The sequence below is a fragment of the Acipenser ruthenus genome, chromosome 1, assembly GCF_902713425.1.
Source record: "Acipenser ruthenus chromosome 1, fAciRut3.2 maternal haplotype, whole genome shotgun sequence".
NCBI classification, from domain to species: Eukaryota; Metazoa; Chordata; class Actinopteri; order Acipenseriformes; family Acipenseridae; genus Acipenser; species Acipenser ruthenus.
The window spans coordinates 118,465,908-118,482,697 of NC_081189.1; the positions used below are offsets into that span (position 1 = coordinate 118,465,908).

The 16,790-nt window shown below is 42.0% G+C and overlaps 1 pseudogene; it reads left to right on the forward strand.

Moving 5' to 3' along the window:
* LOC117421123 (exocyst complex component 6B-like) overlaps positions 1 to 16,790 on the forward strand; it is a 186,964-nt pseudogene that overhangs the window by 42,210 nt on the left and 127,964 nt on the right.

Sequence of the window (16,790 nt, forward strand, 5' to 3'; positions counted from 1 at the left end):
TCACAACAAAGTCTGACAATAATACACGTCTGGGCCCTTATCTCAGAGTTGTTTGTCAGGGTCACATTCCAACCAAGACCTGCTTGTTTTCAGCTCCCATGCAATTTTCAAAGCAATTTCAAACCTCCTAATGGCCCATTTCCTCTCACTCCCCTCATATCAGAGCACAGGGCTTTTACAGCCACGTACCACCTGCCTTCGGACCTCGGACACGCCCCTTGATTGACGTAAGCGCTGTGTCTGAAAGCTGGCCCCTGAGCACGTCTTGCTGTGCCCGGGACGCTTGTACATGTGAACCATTTTTATCACAGTTTTTTTTCCTCCTTCAAATGCTGTGGGCTGTCACTTGAGCCATGCGTTGGGGGAAACAAACAAACAAACAAACAAATGTCTAATGAGTTCTGCTGTTGCTAGAGGCTGGTCGGGCTTTCAGATGCCCGAAATAATTCTTATTTCTTCTGATTTATTATTGTGCTGTGAGCCAGGGATTAAAGCTCCTGTTGTTTTGTTTTGTTCTTTAGCACATATTCCTTCTTTAGGTACACATGGCAGTGTGGTTACGTGCAAAAGCAAACAGGCACTTTACCAGAGTTCACAGGTTTGAACACGGGCATTGGCTTGACACAGCCTTGTAAGTGTTTGTGGCAAGGTAACCAAGCTGTTATTGAGTTTTACAAAAAAACACAAAAATAAGTCAAGAAAAAGGCTTCAAATGTAAGGGAGTTTTTTTATGAATTATCTAGGAATACAGAACGCAGGTAGTGATATCAAACTGGCTGAAACCAAGTGACTATAAACAAAACATGCATGTAAAATTCAAACACACCAAAAACAATGTTGCTGCTGTTGGTTGATTTTTTAGCTTTCATTTTCTTATTTGGAGCTGTCACTGCCTCGTCACTGAGTTTATTTATTTATTTTTTGTTTGTCTTTTAATTGCATGAAAAATAAGCAAGAATAAACCCCCATGTGGGGTATGGCTTTGTTACTCTCCTCCAGAGATTTCAGTTTAAAGAAAAGGCACACCTACATTTAGCCAAATGCACACGTTTTGAAAGGGTTTGTTTACTAGACAATGCTGATGTTCTTGAAGTCCTCCATACAAGCGCTGGCCAGGCAGCTTGCGCTTGAGTGTTCCTTTCCTCATGTACTATGATGTACAAAAGCTTGAGTCTTCATGCTCCAGTACCAACTACAACACGTTCTGTTGGTCTTGACCTAAATTAGTTTCCGGTTTTAAGCCCTCGGGACACCAATTTTTCATGCAACTTGTTGTAAGGGACATTTCCAGATTGTTTGTTTCACTGACACAGTGTAGCTCAAATGAAGACTGTAGCAGATTGTTGCATAGCATTTGACACGTTTATGTGCTTGTTGTCAGGTGTGTGTGGTGTGGAAACAAAGATAATGTCCAAACAGTATTTCTCCCAAAATGTCTGTGTTTTATTTGAATAAATAACAAAAAAGGGCCACCCCTTTACCAAGGTGCCACCCCTTTACCAAAGAGAGAGGTGAGGGAAGTGCTCAGTGGTGTGGATTGGCTCTGTAGCTGCAGCCCCGGGCTCCTTAATCCTCCTGTGCAACAACAAACAAAGCTCCGGCCGTCAATTAAGTTTTCAGCGCAAGGGGCTCTACTCACGTAGCTGCATCTCCTTTGTACTGCCCAACTCCTCCTTGCAATCAGCCCGGCGCCCCGGTGTAACCAATCGCTGCCTGGCCCGCAGCTGATCGCATGGGAATCGTTTCGAGTACGCTCAGCTCCAAGATGGCAGACTTCCTGTTTCTGCCCACCGCCGAGTCGACCCGTCTGTGGGGAAGTGTACTACCAACCTTACACAACGCCCTTTCTAGTCGGGAGGGAGATTTACAGCATCGGTTCTTTCTCTCTTTATCACAGTGTTGTATGAAATTTCTTTTCATCATGTTTAGCATGCTTTGTGAATGACTCCTTCACACTGGCTAATAGTGACTGCTTTAGTCTTACTGCTTTGCACTGGGAATGCGAGGTGCCCTGTTCCAGTCCTATTCACTGACACTTCATGAACGAGGAGTCCATTCAGCCCATCAGCACTCGGCCAGTTCCTAGTAGATGACTGATCTCAAAAGTGTGTCACGTTGGGAAAGTATACCAGTGATTAAGTATCAACAACATGACTAGGAGGCTGTGTGGTCCAGTGGTTAAAGAAACAGGCTTGTAACCAAGAGGTCCCCGGTTCAAATCCCACCTCAGCCACTGACTGATTGTGTGACCCTGAGCAAGTCACTTAACCTCCTTGTGCTCCGTCTGCAGCTGCAGCTGATGCATAGTTCACACACCCTAGTCTTTGTCCTAAGTCTTTCGCCACTTAATTTCCAACTTACCATAGCCAGTGCATTTAGAGTTCTGGGGTTGAAAGAAAAGCAAGTCACGGTGAAATGTATAATCAGGTTTTAAAACTCAGGGAGGAAAGCTATAGTGCATACGAAGCACGAAGTGAATGGAAATGCAGTACAGCAGGGCTGTCCAATGGGGGTCTCATTAAGGATCCCATTTAAGGTTTTGAATTGGTTTGAAAAGACAGCAAGAACACCTTGTAATGTCAGACAGAAGCAAGAACCGTCCAAATGCAGCCTGTTCACTTTGTGTTTAAACAGGAAGCATGATACTAGGACGCCCTTGTAAACAAGGCCTCCGTCTCAATGGGTTTATTCCTGGTTAAAGAATGAACAAATAAACTAAAATGAGTAAATGAGCAGAACACCATTACTGAAGCATTGCTTTGTTAGCACAGTGAGCTTTTTTGTTACTTTTTTATTTTTATTTATTTTTTATAATGAGAACTCTCTGGTAATCGGTACGACTCTTTTGGCTAAAGTTTGGCTAGCTCTAAAGGAAGAATAATTTGATTATTTTGTTAGCTCTAACTTGGCAGTACCAAGGATCCAGCTAATCCTCTCCATGCTCCCCTGCTGCTGCTGCTGTACTCCAAGCTGGCTGCAGAAGCTCCCTAAGGAGGCCGCAGTTTATTCTCGGCTTCCTCCACTAGATCTCGCTGTTCCTATTTCAATGACTCGCTCATTTCCAACCATGGCAGCACACGTCCCTGTAGCACTAAAACAAAGCTGCTCCTGTCTGTGATCCTGGGGGGCTGAGGGAGGGCAGTTTATAGCAATCCCCACCAGCATTGCCCTGAGCACAACAGGATCATTTGCTTTGTAGAATGAGGCCTGTGGTCTGGATTAAACCTGACATGCTTATTGGCAACCTCATAGATTATTTTTGATAGCAGAATAAGAATCAAATATACACTGAAAAAACAAACTGTTAGTTTTGCCATCAGTGGTAATATACCTTCTTTACGAGCTGTGCACATCTGGCTCGGTTGAGATCTTATAAATGTGAGCCCCCTGGCTTTCTGTTATGATGTACACTTGCATAGAATACAGTATATGCACACATGTTGCCAGGGTATGAGTCTAGATTCTGGAGTCAAGCACCCACAGGCTACAGAGAAGCCATTCTGAGAGCTGGGCTACAGTACTGTACGTATACATGTAATTCATTGGTTTTAATACGACAACAAATGTTTCCATGCAAAACTCATGGGGTTGAAATAGATTGAACCCCAACCCGATTCCAGCTCCAAACCGTTTTACACGTGTCAGTTATACTTAGTGTCCCGCATCTTCGTTTTTTATCTTTATACATTTTATTTTACAAATAATAAAATCGGGATACAATCAGTAAAAAAGTGTTTTTAATTGAAACATCGGTATAAATCGGGAAATACAATTCTCAGTATACACACTTGACATGTGGAATATGAAGCATAGCAGTTCTGTTTTCTAAGTTCCACATTTTCCCAAGTTAGCTGGTACTTTGCGAACGCTTAAAAACGTTTCGCCTTAAAATCATAAAAAGAAAAGAAAATTGACAGAACTGGACGGTCCAAGGCATCAATAAGCATCAAAAATCACAGTGGACATTTCCATCAATGAGTTCCATAAGTTTACCAACTAAAGCATCATAATTTTCTGTCAAATGTATACGTAAGATTGTCAATCAAGTCACCACACCCCACTGCAATAAACAGAGGCTGGACAGTACTGTCGCACAAAGTCACCACACCCCACTGCAATAAACAGAGGCTGCACAGTACTGTCGCACAAAGTCACCACACCCCTCTGCAATAAACAGAGGCTGGACAGTACTGTCGCACAAAGTCACCACACCCCTCTGCAATAAACAGAGGCTGGACAGTACTGTCGCACGAAGTCACCACACCCCTCTGCAATAAACAGAGGCTGGACAGTACTGTCGCACGAAGTCACCACACCCCACTGCAATAAACAGAGGCTGGACAGTACTGTCGCACAAAGTCACCACACTCCACTGCAATAAACAGAGGCTGGACAGTACTGTCGCACAAAGTCACCACACCCCTCTGCAATAAACAGAGGCTGGACAGTACTGTCGCACAAAGTCACCACACCCCTCTGCAATAAACAGAGGCTGGACAGTACTGTCGCACGAAGTCACCACACCCCACTGCAATAAACAGAGGCTGGACAGTACTGTCGCACAAAGTCACCACACTCCACTGCAATAAACAGAGGCTGGACAGTACTGTCGCACAAAGTCACCACACCCCTCTGCAATAAACAGAGGCTGGACAGTACTGTCGCACAAAGTCACCACACCCCTCTGCAATAAACAGAGGCTGGACAGTACTGTCGCACGAAGTCACCACACCCCACTGCAATAAACAGAGGCTGGACAGTACTGTCGCACAAAGTCACCACACTCCACTGCAATAAACAGAGGCTGGACAGTACTGTCGCACAAAGTCACCACACCCCTCTGCAATAAACAGAGGCTGGACAGTACTGTCGCACAAAGTCACCACACCCCTCTGCAATAAACAGAGGCTGGACAGTACTGTCGCACGAAGTCACCACACCCCACTGCAATAAACAGAGGCTGGACAGCAAAGCACAGTGCTCTGACAAACTCATAACACACTCATTCTGCGCTTTCGTTTTATTAAAGCGTGTGTAAAAGCTGCATAAAGGGATTGCTAGTCTCTCAGTTCACTTTCTTGTTTTAGTTTAACGTGTCGCTTATATTTGAGGGCAGCAGTGTGGAGTAGTGGTTAGGGCTCTGGACTCTTGACCGGAGGGTTGTGGGTTCAATCCCCAGTGGGGGACACTGCTGCTGTACCCTTGAGCAAGGTACTTTACCTAGATTGCTCCAGTAAAAACCCAACTGTATAAATGGGTAATTGTATGTAAAAATAATGTGATATCTGTATAATGTGAAATAATGTATAATGTGATATCTGTATAATGTGAAATAATGTATAATGTGATATCTTGTAACAATTGTAAGTCGCCCTGGATAAGGGCGTCTGCTAAGAAATAAATAATAATAATATTTCAGTATGTTCTTTTATTATCAGTGTGAACATGTACCTCAATGCAGCAGTATTTGCAGCGCTATGCATCCTCTGCCTCATTGGCCCACTTCTGTGATTTGGCTTTTTGTGTACTTCAAAACATTTGTTTATGAATATTCAGAAAAAAACTGATTTACGTTTTCTCCCCATTCGTCATCCATTCAAAATATTATATTTTTGTGTAAGTATTTCAATTTAGTTTTGATCAAGCTAGTTACTACACCCAGCACTTGCCACAATAATCAGACTTTGATTGGCCATTGGCCAACAGAATCAGGTGATAATGTGTTTGTGAAGCCACAGAGAGCCAATCACGTGCGACGTTTGAACGTTATTTGATCTTCTGACGTCTAAACATACCTGCTGTATCCTAGGTCAGTGTTGAGCTTCTTAATAAAATGTCGGAATCAAAATAAAACAGCATTTTAATCAAAATAGTGTGTATTTCCTAGAAAATAGTACTGGAAAATATTGAATAGTAGACATAAATCGGGTATAAATCAGTAAAAAAATAGTTTCAGTTAAAAAAAAAAAATCCTGTGATTTCTCGGTAAAATTCTGAATAAACCGGAAATGCGAAATGTTGGTTATACTGTATGGACTGAACCACTGCAAAGCCAAGGCAGGGGGTGGCTTGATCTGTACCTGTCTGCCTGTACCAATAGCACCAGATGAAGAGGGGGGATTCATCACACCTTTTAAAGACTAATCCAGAGGGAAGATACAATTGTAAACATGTATTTTAGCAATATTTAATCATAATATAGTCAGTCAATGTGGTCTTAGTTTATGTTGGATCATAGAACACCAGTAATATAAAAATTAAAATAAGTCCATCATTAATTATATAGGCCACTTGTAGCATTCACGTCTGATTGATTCACGTGTTCTGACTAGTACTTTGGTGCTCGGATGAAGCACTGTTACTGAATTTCCGTGCTGGTGTGTCTCCAGTCCAGCTCCATCTCCATGTTTATAGGTTTTTGTTTCTTCAGCAGGTGCTTGGTGCCCAGGATCTAGTGGACTTTCCCCCTGTTTACCGGTGTTTGCACATTTACACTGTACTGGTAAGTTCTCATCAGTTTACCATTGTCGATTTACAGTGTCATTATTTGCTTTTATACAACAGTGAGGCAGGGAAGCATTTAAGCCTTGCACTGAAGTCCAGGTCAGCCGCTGTGCAGTGACGCCTGTGCAGCCCTGATACTGTCCCCCACCTCACTTCCCCATAGTCAGCCTTGTGAAGTCTTTTCAGAAGCAGTCTTTGGTTTTGCTAGGATTGTTGCTAAGGATAGCAAATAATGAACTGACAACAATCAGAGAGAATCATACAGAGCACAACAATACAATGGGCTATTAAACAGGGAAGAATTAAATAGACGGAACATGTAGCTGGTATATCTTTAATCCACTGGCTTGAACCAGGTGTCCAGAGGTGATGGGCAAGGTCTTTGACTCTGACCTGGTCATCTGGCTGCCTCGTCTGGATGGGTCAATTGCAATAAACTGAAAGCAGGGGTTGATCTTGTGGTTAGTACGGAAGATGCGTGCTAGCCTGGTACGGAAGTCAGTACCAATTGCAATGAACTTAGCAAATGAAGATGATTCGCAGGTGTGTATTAAACTTGTTCCCAATTGCAACAAACCTGTACTAAAGGACTTGCGCCCCTAGAGGAGACTAAGTACCGTACTAACGCAGTCCAGAAACCTCTTTAGACTAAGAGCTGTTCCATCGTATTAACTCGAGCAAGAATGAAGAAATGTCAGATGTATCCTACATGTTCACTCATTGGCAGTTTTAAAAATGACAAGAAGCAGAGATGTGGGAAGCAGCTGAACTCCTCCTAATTAAGCAGCTGAATGTAAATGTGGGGCAGAGGTTGTTCAGGCACCCCAGACCTACGATGCTGGCACTGCTTCATAACAGCATTGCGTGCCTCCCTGTTCAGCCTTTTCCAAAGATTTCTTAAATTGGCGGCTGTTCCTGGCCGCCTGTCAGGGAAAGCACCATTGAATGTGCTTGTAAGTGCTGCCCATAACGATGTCCGCTGCAGAGTCGTCGAATCCTTTCTACCGTCCTCTACAGTTTCAATATTTTCTTTAATACACTCCATAAAAAATAGTTTTTGCTCTAATATATAATTTTGAACACGAAGTCATGACTGCTCTGGTACAGACATCAGGGGGTAAAAATTATTTGTTATATACTTTGCAGTTTCTAATTAGTCATTCAAATTTGTGTGCACCTTTTCATGATTACATCTGTATTGTTTGAATGGAATAATCGCTAATATTGGATTTTACCTGTATGTTATAAATGTATTAACTCACAAAGTCGTTAGTTTACCTTGCATAATGCAATAAAGACCTCTTTAAATACGATCCTACGGAAGCGTATTGCTGACACGAGAGAAAAAAAATGTTTCCCTCCTTAATAATAGAAGAATTTTTGTTTTAAAGAGGACAAATAAATAAATCTGGATGTTTTTGTTTTTCTTGTGGCAGCAATATGCTTCTGTATGATCCAATAATTTTCTCAGATTTTTATTTCCCACCCCTCAATTCTGATTTTCAGGCAATAACATCGGTGTTCCGCACTAATGCCGTGATCAGATGATCCCCAGTGTTGCTCTTTTTTCGTTGCAATTGGGACTAACATGTAACGCAGCTGGAGATGATCTCCAGATAGTACTGTACTAACCAGCGTAGAGTTTAGTACGGAGCGCCGTACTAACTCTGCAAGTTCGTTGCATTGACCTGATGTGTCTGCGGGACCTGGTCCTTGTGACATATAGTTGACCCCAGCAGTAGAGCACTGACCTGGTCATCACAATGCTGGTCAGAACACAAAGGCTGGGAAAACTATTTCACTTCCTCTCTATACTATTTTTTGAGATTTACCAACTATTATATTTAAATAAATAAATAAATGAAATCACATTGTACTTGAATTTGGATCCTAACAGAGGATACTGAGAAATACAATTGGTCTTAAAAGTATGAGTGGTGTGAAAACAAGAGGAATGGCAGCAACACTTCCAGCCCGACAGCTTCTGTTTAGATTGGAGAGTTCAACAAGTCAGCGGCTAGCGTGAACTGTTTACCTCTGTGCAAAAAAAAAAAAGGGAAAGAAATACAAGAAGTTTGTTTTGATCCGTTGTCAGTATTTACTTCAAACTGTGACCGTGTTTACCTCACGGTTATGGAAAATGAAAAGTGCTGGAAGATAAAAAGCTTATCTTTCGAGGGCAGGAGTTCATGCATTGTACTGAGCCAGGTCCTGACCTGCTGCTGGATGTGAGGCACATGTGAATCGTGCTTTTAGCCTGTTGGCACAGGGTGGCACAGCATGGAACTTCATTAGGAAGGGCGCCGTGAGGCAGCAGAAAGGGCTGCTGCGGGTCGATGAGTCCCAGTCAGAGCTTTGATCCCTTTATGTACAGAGGGTGTCTGCAGCAGTGGTGCTGATCCTGTTTAGCTTTAGATGACTTATTGACGATTTTATATGATTATTGATTTATCATTTTCCAGTAAATAATCAGGACTAAACAAATATCACAAACTCGATCATTGTTCCAGCCCTAGACGCTGTCCCCCTTTTGGGTATAAGCGGCAGCAATCCGCCTTTACTTAATTTAAAATCAGTAGAAAGGATGCAGTAGCTCTAAAAATACATTGAAACGAAACACATCCATAGCTTTGGAGATGTTTCGATCTGCCTTATAGCTTTCGTGCTGGTGAGTTTGATTATTCCCTCTTTTACGCTTTGACCAGCACATAATGAGGGTATTAGTAAGAGATGCACCAATTAATCAATTCATTAATTGATTGATCGCTAAGGTTTTTGGTTTGTGAGCCTCAATTAACTGCTAGGTTAAACCCATGTACTGCAGTGTGGCCCAGTGGTTAAAGTCCAGGGCTTGTAACCAGAAGGTCACCCGTTCAAATCCCACCTCTGCCACTGACTGACTCACTGTGTGACCCTGAGCAAGTCACTTAACCTCCTTGTGCTCCATCCTGCGGATGAGATGTTAAATCAATGTCCTATTGTAAGTGACTGCATTTAATGCACAGTTCACAGCCTACCTCTATAAAGCGCTTTGTGATGGTGGACCACTATGAAAGGCGCTATATAAATAAATATATTATTATTATTATTATTATTAAACTGCCACAGATGATGGGAGCTGACTGCCTGCTGTTTGTTTCCAGCTTTGCTTTTGAACTCCCTTGATTATGGGCTTTGGAAGCAATTTGTAATTGATCTGATAATGACACTACATGTATCTCTGATTCCAAAACTCAGATCCGTTTTAAAGTCGCTGTTTCAGTAAGTCTGCATTTGAGTAGAAATGCCCCGTACGATACATAAAAACTTGGGGTCTTTTTTGTTTCAGTGACATACTGCCATTGATTTAAAGTAGTTTTTAAATCAATTTTGACTGTTTATCGTTTAAGTTAAATTGCATGTTGAATGAATTGATGTGTACTTCATATTTTGTAGATGTTAAGAAAGCCATTGAATTTTTCTTTGTGTTGCATTAATCTTGGACAGGGTCGGCTTAATGATTAAGGAGTTTGTTGGAAAACAGCTCTCCCATGGCACAGAATAGAAAAGTCAGGGGCAGGGAGCGGCTTGTTTCTGTGTGACTTTGGCCTCATAGGAGGTAAAAGGCTGTAACATCACTCACTCACTAAGTTAATTTAGATCATTGTAGCTTTTAGTGGTGCAAGATTTATGACGGCTAATTGTATTTAAAAAAAACAAAACAGAACATTTCTGGTTGTGCTTTCTGCTACTGGTAAGGTCATTAAGTTGTCAGAGTCTGTCACACACACTTACAACCACAGACTCGTACTCCTGAGGACCGTTGACCTGGGTTATCCAGAGGCCAGGAGTTGGGAGTATTGTTGGCACTGTGTTGACACAGTTTCATTGCTTTTAACTGCTGCCCACTTTAGACAGCCAGGGTATCTGGCAGGAAGCAGGCCCGCACTTCAGGATGTGCCAGACTCTCTCTCGGAAGGTCTGAGTTGAACAATGATACGCTCTGACAATCAATCACTGTCAGTGGGGCTGGCCGCTCTCACAAAAGGCCTGTTATAGTCTGAACACACCCGCGTACACATCGACACAGGCTTGCCGTGTTTCTGCTCTTCGCTAGAGGGGGCTTTTTCAAAACATTCTGTTCAACTTTGAACAAAGTTCAAGCACTGTCCCTAGAGAAAAACAGTGTACAAACATATCCCTTATATGTTTTGTTAATCCTCTGCTGGTTGCTTTAACAGCTACAGTAATATCTCATAAACCATTTCTGATGACAACTTCATGTCTTCAGAACTTTGGAAACTCCATGGGCAAAGCTGAACGTTACCATTCATTTTGAACTGTGACCCAAGATGGTTTCTGGATGACAAAAAAGACTTAGAGATACTGCCTTCATACTCAGTACACAGCTGCATGTTAGTCAGTCACTGTTCCACTTCATAGGTCATTTCATGTCACTGTTGTTGGTTAATTGGTTTATGACCAGTGTCAGAGAATATGAGAATATATTGCCCCCCCCCCCCCAGCATGTTTGTTCCCCCTAGGAACCACCTATATTCAGGAATATTGATTCCACTTCTGAATATTTGAACCTCCTTATTTTTTTGTAACAAACTTCATGACTGGCATTGTAAGAATGGGGACGATTGCACTCTCAAGGTTAAATTAAGGAAGTGTAGGACTTCTCAGTTTGCATACTTGTTTAACCTACAGTAGTACAGTACAGGATATTGGTTTTAAAAAGAAAATATATACTTGCTACACATTTTGGTCAAAACTGCATATTTTAGATAATTTAGTTTAGATGCAACAACTTGACGGGGTAGCATGTGAGGTAAGCAGCCTTTATCACCAGCACAGTAGGAAGCAAGTAGAAATCGCCAGATTTGTTTTTAAATATCAGTAATTACACCCAAATTGTTACCAAAACTTTCAACCTGTCAGTAAAGAAGTGAACAATATTGCAGTGGGCATATTTCTGTAAGAAATAAAAAGGCTTTTATTAGCCATTTAGTGAAGTAGCTGTGCATTGAGTGTTTGAGATGAGATTAGCAAAAGGAAGGGCCCTGCTTTCTTGTACAGATAATTTTTTTTTTTTGTCCCTGAAATCTTGTGTAACTCTAGAAGTTTGAGGCTCAGCAGTTTCTTCTTGCAGCGTTGAAGCAATACCTGTCCAAGTCAAGCTGTGTGCTGATTCTGTAGGATTGCTGAGTGAATTAAAACAAACAAACAAAAAAGTATTTATCTCTCTTTGAAAACAGCCCTTTAGAGTAGACTCTTGTTTAAGTACAAGGGCTGAAACCCATCTCACCAAAGATAAACCTTGGGCGCTTTTCCAGACAATTGGGCCCTATGAGTCAGTGATAGGAAAGGCTCTTAACGAAGAAAGTCTTTGCTTCATCAAGTAAAGGAAACATCTGAAGGCCATTGCCGTCCCTCTGTTGGCCCGGGAGATTGCGATAGCGCTGCGCTCAAGTGGCTGATTGTGCTCTCGGTTTGCCTGGCTCTTTGCTTCCACGGACGTTGCAGAGTTGGCCTGGATGCTCAGCTGGGGAGAGAGACTGAGACACAAAGCTGGACTTAAGACCGAAAAATACATTTAACTGTTAGTTACTAACCTTCTCATATGTTAACATCATGCTTCATTACTTGCCAAAGCAGTCATTTTGCCCCAGGTAGCTTTATACAGTGTGAAACCTCGCTCTTAACTAGTACGATACTCCGACCTCCCCAAGATGGCCACCACAACGGGGCACTATCCCTACTGTTGAGGTCACGTTAATCAGTCAGCCTAGCGGAAGGCAAGTTTTAATACCCTCCATCTTCCTTCACCAGGTTTCGTACAGCGTAAGCGATGAAGATGAAAATATACAAATATATTCAAATTATAACTTAAAAAACACCCACAAAATTTCTTCGTCGACCGAAAAAAATAAACATTTGTTAAGTTTATGATCACATTAATATAAGAAAGTTATCTCCAGATAATGTGGTCATTATTCGCGTATTTCTTATTGTTTTTATATTTAAAAACGCAGTGAGGATGCGTGGCTGATCAGCTACTGATTATTTAACTAGCTGACAGTCACGCATCCTTACCAAACTCCTGCAGACTGAGGCCGAGGGGTAATAAGATAATTAACAGCTAGTTAACCCCTCGGCCAGAGTATAAGAACCGGCAGCTGTCCGTGCTGCGGGGAGGAGTGTACAGAGGAGAGTACGGGGAGCGGAGAGAGCGAGGAGAAATAACTACATTTAAAAACGACTGTTAAACAGTATCTGTTTATTCGTTTGGCCCTTGTGCCTTTTTGTTTGTTGATTGTTTAAATCTTTTGTTTTGTTTATTTAGTTAATAAAAATCAGCTGAACGCCGTTGCGTTCAGTTTCACCCGCCCATCCATTGTTTTGGTTCAGTTACTTCCTGGTCCGTGACGTCACCACACCTCACCACTGCAAGCTGCACCACTGATAAGCTGAAACTCGGAGCAACTGATTCAAATCCCGCGGCGTTCTGGGACACGGGGGAGGAGCGGAGCACGCGGAGCACAAACACAAACAAACAAAAGGCAGGCAGACTTCCCAGCGACAGCGTGTGGAAGCGACATCGTGGGAGAAGTACAGTCGTGGACAAGTACAGCGCAGTTAGAAGCAGAAAGGAGGAATTACATCTTTAACCCTTTGCGGTCCATTGTCGGACTGGGTCCGACATTGCAATTATTCCTCACAGGTCCTTTGTCGGACTGGGTCCGACATCATTATAGCAACGCAATAAACGGGTGTTTAGTCGTTTTTTCTCCGGAAAAAGCCGAGAAAACCATTCAATTGCCGAGTGGTAGCGACAGGAGCCGAGACAAGTCGGAAAAAAAAAAAAAAAAAAAAAAAGGCGTATTTCATGAATAGTCATACATGGTATCAGGTATCAGATAATGGGCGTCCATAATAAACAAACTGGCTAAGTGCGTCAGCGCACTGAGACTATCATGGACATTTGCAGAGCTTTTTTCAGATGTTATAGTAATAAAATAATGACTTTGATCGCATTATTGAGGAGTTTGGTGATAAAACGAGTGATCTGGAGATGATCAATCGGTATGTACGACTATTATTATTATTATTATTTATTTCTTACACAGCTGAACGCTATAGCAAACAAAAGACTGGGGAGGGGCTGGAGATGCCTAGTGTGTGCTTTGTTGATATGCAGGGCCATTTAAACCCGTTTGACTGTGAAAAAAAATACTTTTAAACAGCGCGTATAAAATTAACTGCGCGTGTGAAAATTAATTATTCCTGGCGTGCCTGACGCGCGATTAATAAATGGACCGCAAAGGGTTAAATCTGGAGTTGCTTTAATCAGAAAACATTGCAGCTTAAAGCCTTGCAGCTGCGTGTATTTTTCTGATAAGCTGAAACTCGGAGCAACTGATTCAAATCCCGTGGCGTTCTGGGACACGGGGGAGGAGCGGAGCACGCAGCACAAACACAAACAAACAAAAGGCAGGCAGACTTCCCAGCGACAGCGTGTGGAAGCGACATCGTGAGAGAAGTACAGTCGTGGACAAGTACAGCGCAGTTAGAAGCAGTTTGAAAGCAGGTTGACAGCTGCAGAAGCTACACTAAACAAAAAATGGTCTTCAAGCCAGTAATCTGTGACAACTGCATGATGTGGGAAATCCGAGAAAACCCAACAGAGCTCAACCAAGTTTGTGTAAAGTGCCGCACCATCCAGGACTTGCTTCAGCGATTAAGCCTGCTAGAAAAGGAGATGGAGGAAATGAGACAGCAACAGGAGCTTGAGGAGCTGACACACCCACAATTCATGGAAGTCTGCACCCCTAGCAGACTGAAAGCCACCAGGGAGATGGAAGAGAGTCAAAACAGCTGGGTTCAGATAGGCAGAAGCAGGGAAAAAAAGAAACTTCGTCAAACACAACCACCAGAAATCCAGACATCCAACACATTTGAACCACTTCAACATTTAGATGACCAAAACCAACATCAAGAGAATGAAAGAAACAACACCCAGGACCCTATAAACAGTGCTGACCAGGCAGCAAAAAGAAGGGAGGTCATGATTGTTGGGGACTCCATACTGAGAAACACAGCAAGTTCAGTTCGCAGTTTGGACCCCCTTACTACAACAGTGTGCTGCCTTCCAGGAGCCTCTGTCAAGCACTGAGAACGTGGACAGGCTCCTAGAACGAACAGGAGATGACCCGGTAGTAGTCGTCTACATTGGTACAAACAACATTGGAAGAGACAGGCCAAGATCCCTGCAAAACAAATTCAGAGAGCTAGGAAGGAAATTAAAAGACAAGACCAAAACTGTGGTATTTTCTGGGATACTGCCGGCGCCTTGCAAAGGACCATATGGACAGCTGGAAATACAAAATCAAAATGCATGGCTGAAATCATGGTGCACACAGGAAGGCTTCACCTTTCTTGAACATTGGAGCACATTCTACAACAAGGACTATCTATACAGGTGGGACGGACTGCACTTAAACAGAAAGGGAACCAATCTACCCGGAGAAAGGATCCTTCAGGCGGTCCAGAAGCATTTAAACTAGAAAGGAAGGGGGGAGAAAACAAAAAAACAGAAGGGAGACAACATCAAAACAAGGGCAACAACTCAGGTAAGACCACTATTAAATGTATTTATCTTAATGCTAGAAGTCTCAGAAACAAAATGTTAGAACTTGAAGCTACTGCACTAACAAGTAACTACGATGTGATAGGTGTTACAGAAACTTGGTTGTCTGAGAGTGATGGAGACGAATATAATATTAGTGGGTACACACTGTATAGGAAAGACAGGCAGGACAGAAGAGGCGGAGGGGTAGCGCTATACATAAGAAATAGCCTTGAAGCCCAGGTGTTAAATCAGGACAAAGAAAACAATGCAGAATCAATATGGGTCAGAATAATGGACACAAATTCAAAGGGCATAATAACAGGAGCATGCTATAGACCGCCAAATTCAGACGCTGAGCAAAATAATCTGTTGTACAATGACATTCGAAATGCGTGTAGAAAAGGAGAAGCCATACTAATGGGGGATTTCAACTTCCCCCATATAAAATGGGAAAACCCAATGGGGGGCACGACGGACAAAATTGAAATGGTGGAAATGACAAATGACTGCTTCCTAACGCAATTTGTCAAGGCACCGACTAGAGGGGAGGCATGCCTTGATTTAGTCTTTTCAAATAATGAAGACAGAATAACTAAAACAGAGGTCAGAGAGCCATTGGCAAACTCAGACCACAACATGGTCTCATTTGAAATATTTTTTAAAACCCCAAAAGTAATGACTAAAGCTAAGGTTTACAATTTTAGAAACGCAAACTATGAAGGTATGAAACAGAGACTAATAGAAGTAGATTGGAGTAAAATAGAGAAAACATCCACAGAAAAAGGGTGGCTGTCTTTTAAAAATGTAGTACTAGTGGCACAAAACAATTACATCCCAAAAGTAGACAAATCTAAATCTAAAACAAAATGGCCAAAATGGTTTAATAGATCAATTAAAAAAAATATTCAGTGAAAAAAGGCACTTTACAGAGCGTTTAAAAGGGACCAAAAACAAAGCACACAGAAAGAGTACTTGGAACTGCAAACACAAGTCAAAAAGGAAGTTAGAAAGGCCAAGAGAGAGATAGAAATCAATATTGCTGAGGGGGCTAAAAGCAATTCCAAAATGTTTTTCCAATATTATAACAGCAAGAGAACATTCAAAGAGGAGGTTAAATGTCTAAGAGATACAAATGGCAAAATCATAGATGAAGAGAAAAAAATAGCAAATATATTAAATGATTACTTTTCACAGGTTTTTACAAAGGAGGACACGGACAACATGCCCCACATGTCGACCTGTTCCTATCCAGTTTTAAATAACTTTAGCATAACAGAGGCAGAAGTGTTAAAGGGACACAGAGCTCTTAAAATAAACAAATCCCCTGGGCCGGATGAGATCCTCCCAATAGTACTCAAAGAAATGAAAGAAGTTATTTACAAGCCGCTAACCAAGATCATGCAACAGTCTCTTGACACTGGGGTTGTACCGACAGACTGGAAAATAGCAAACGTAATATCGATCCACAAAAAGGGAGACAAAACTGAACCAGGTAACTACAGACCAATAAGCCTGACTTCTATTATATGTAAACTTATGGAAACTTTAATAAGATCCAAAATGGAAAATTACCTATATGGTAACAATATCCTGGGAGACAGCCAGCATGGTTTTAGGAAAGGGAGATCATGTCTAACTAACCTGCTTGACTTTTTTGAGGATGCAACATTGA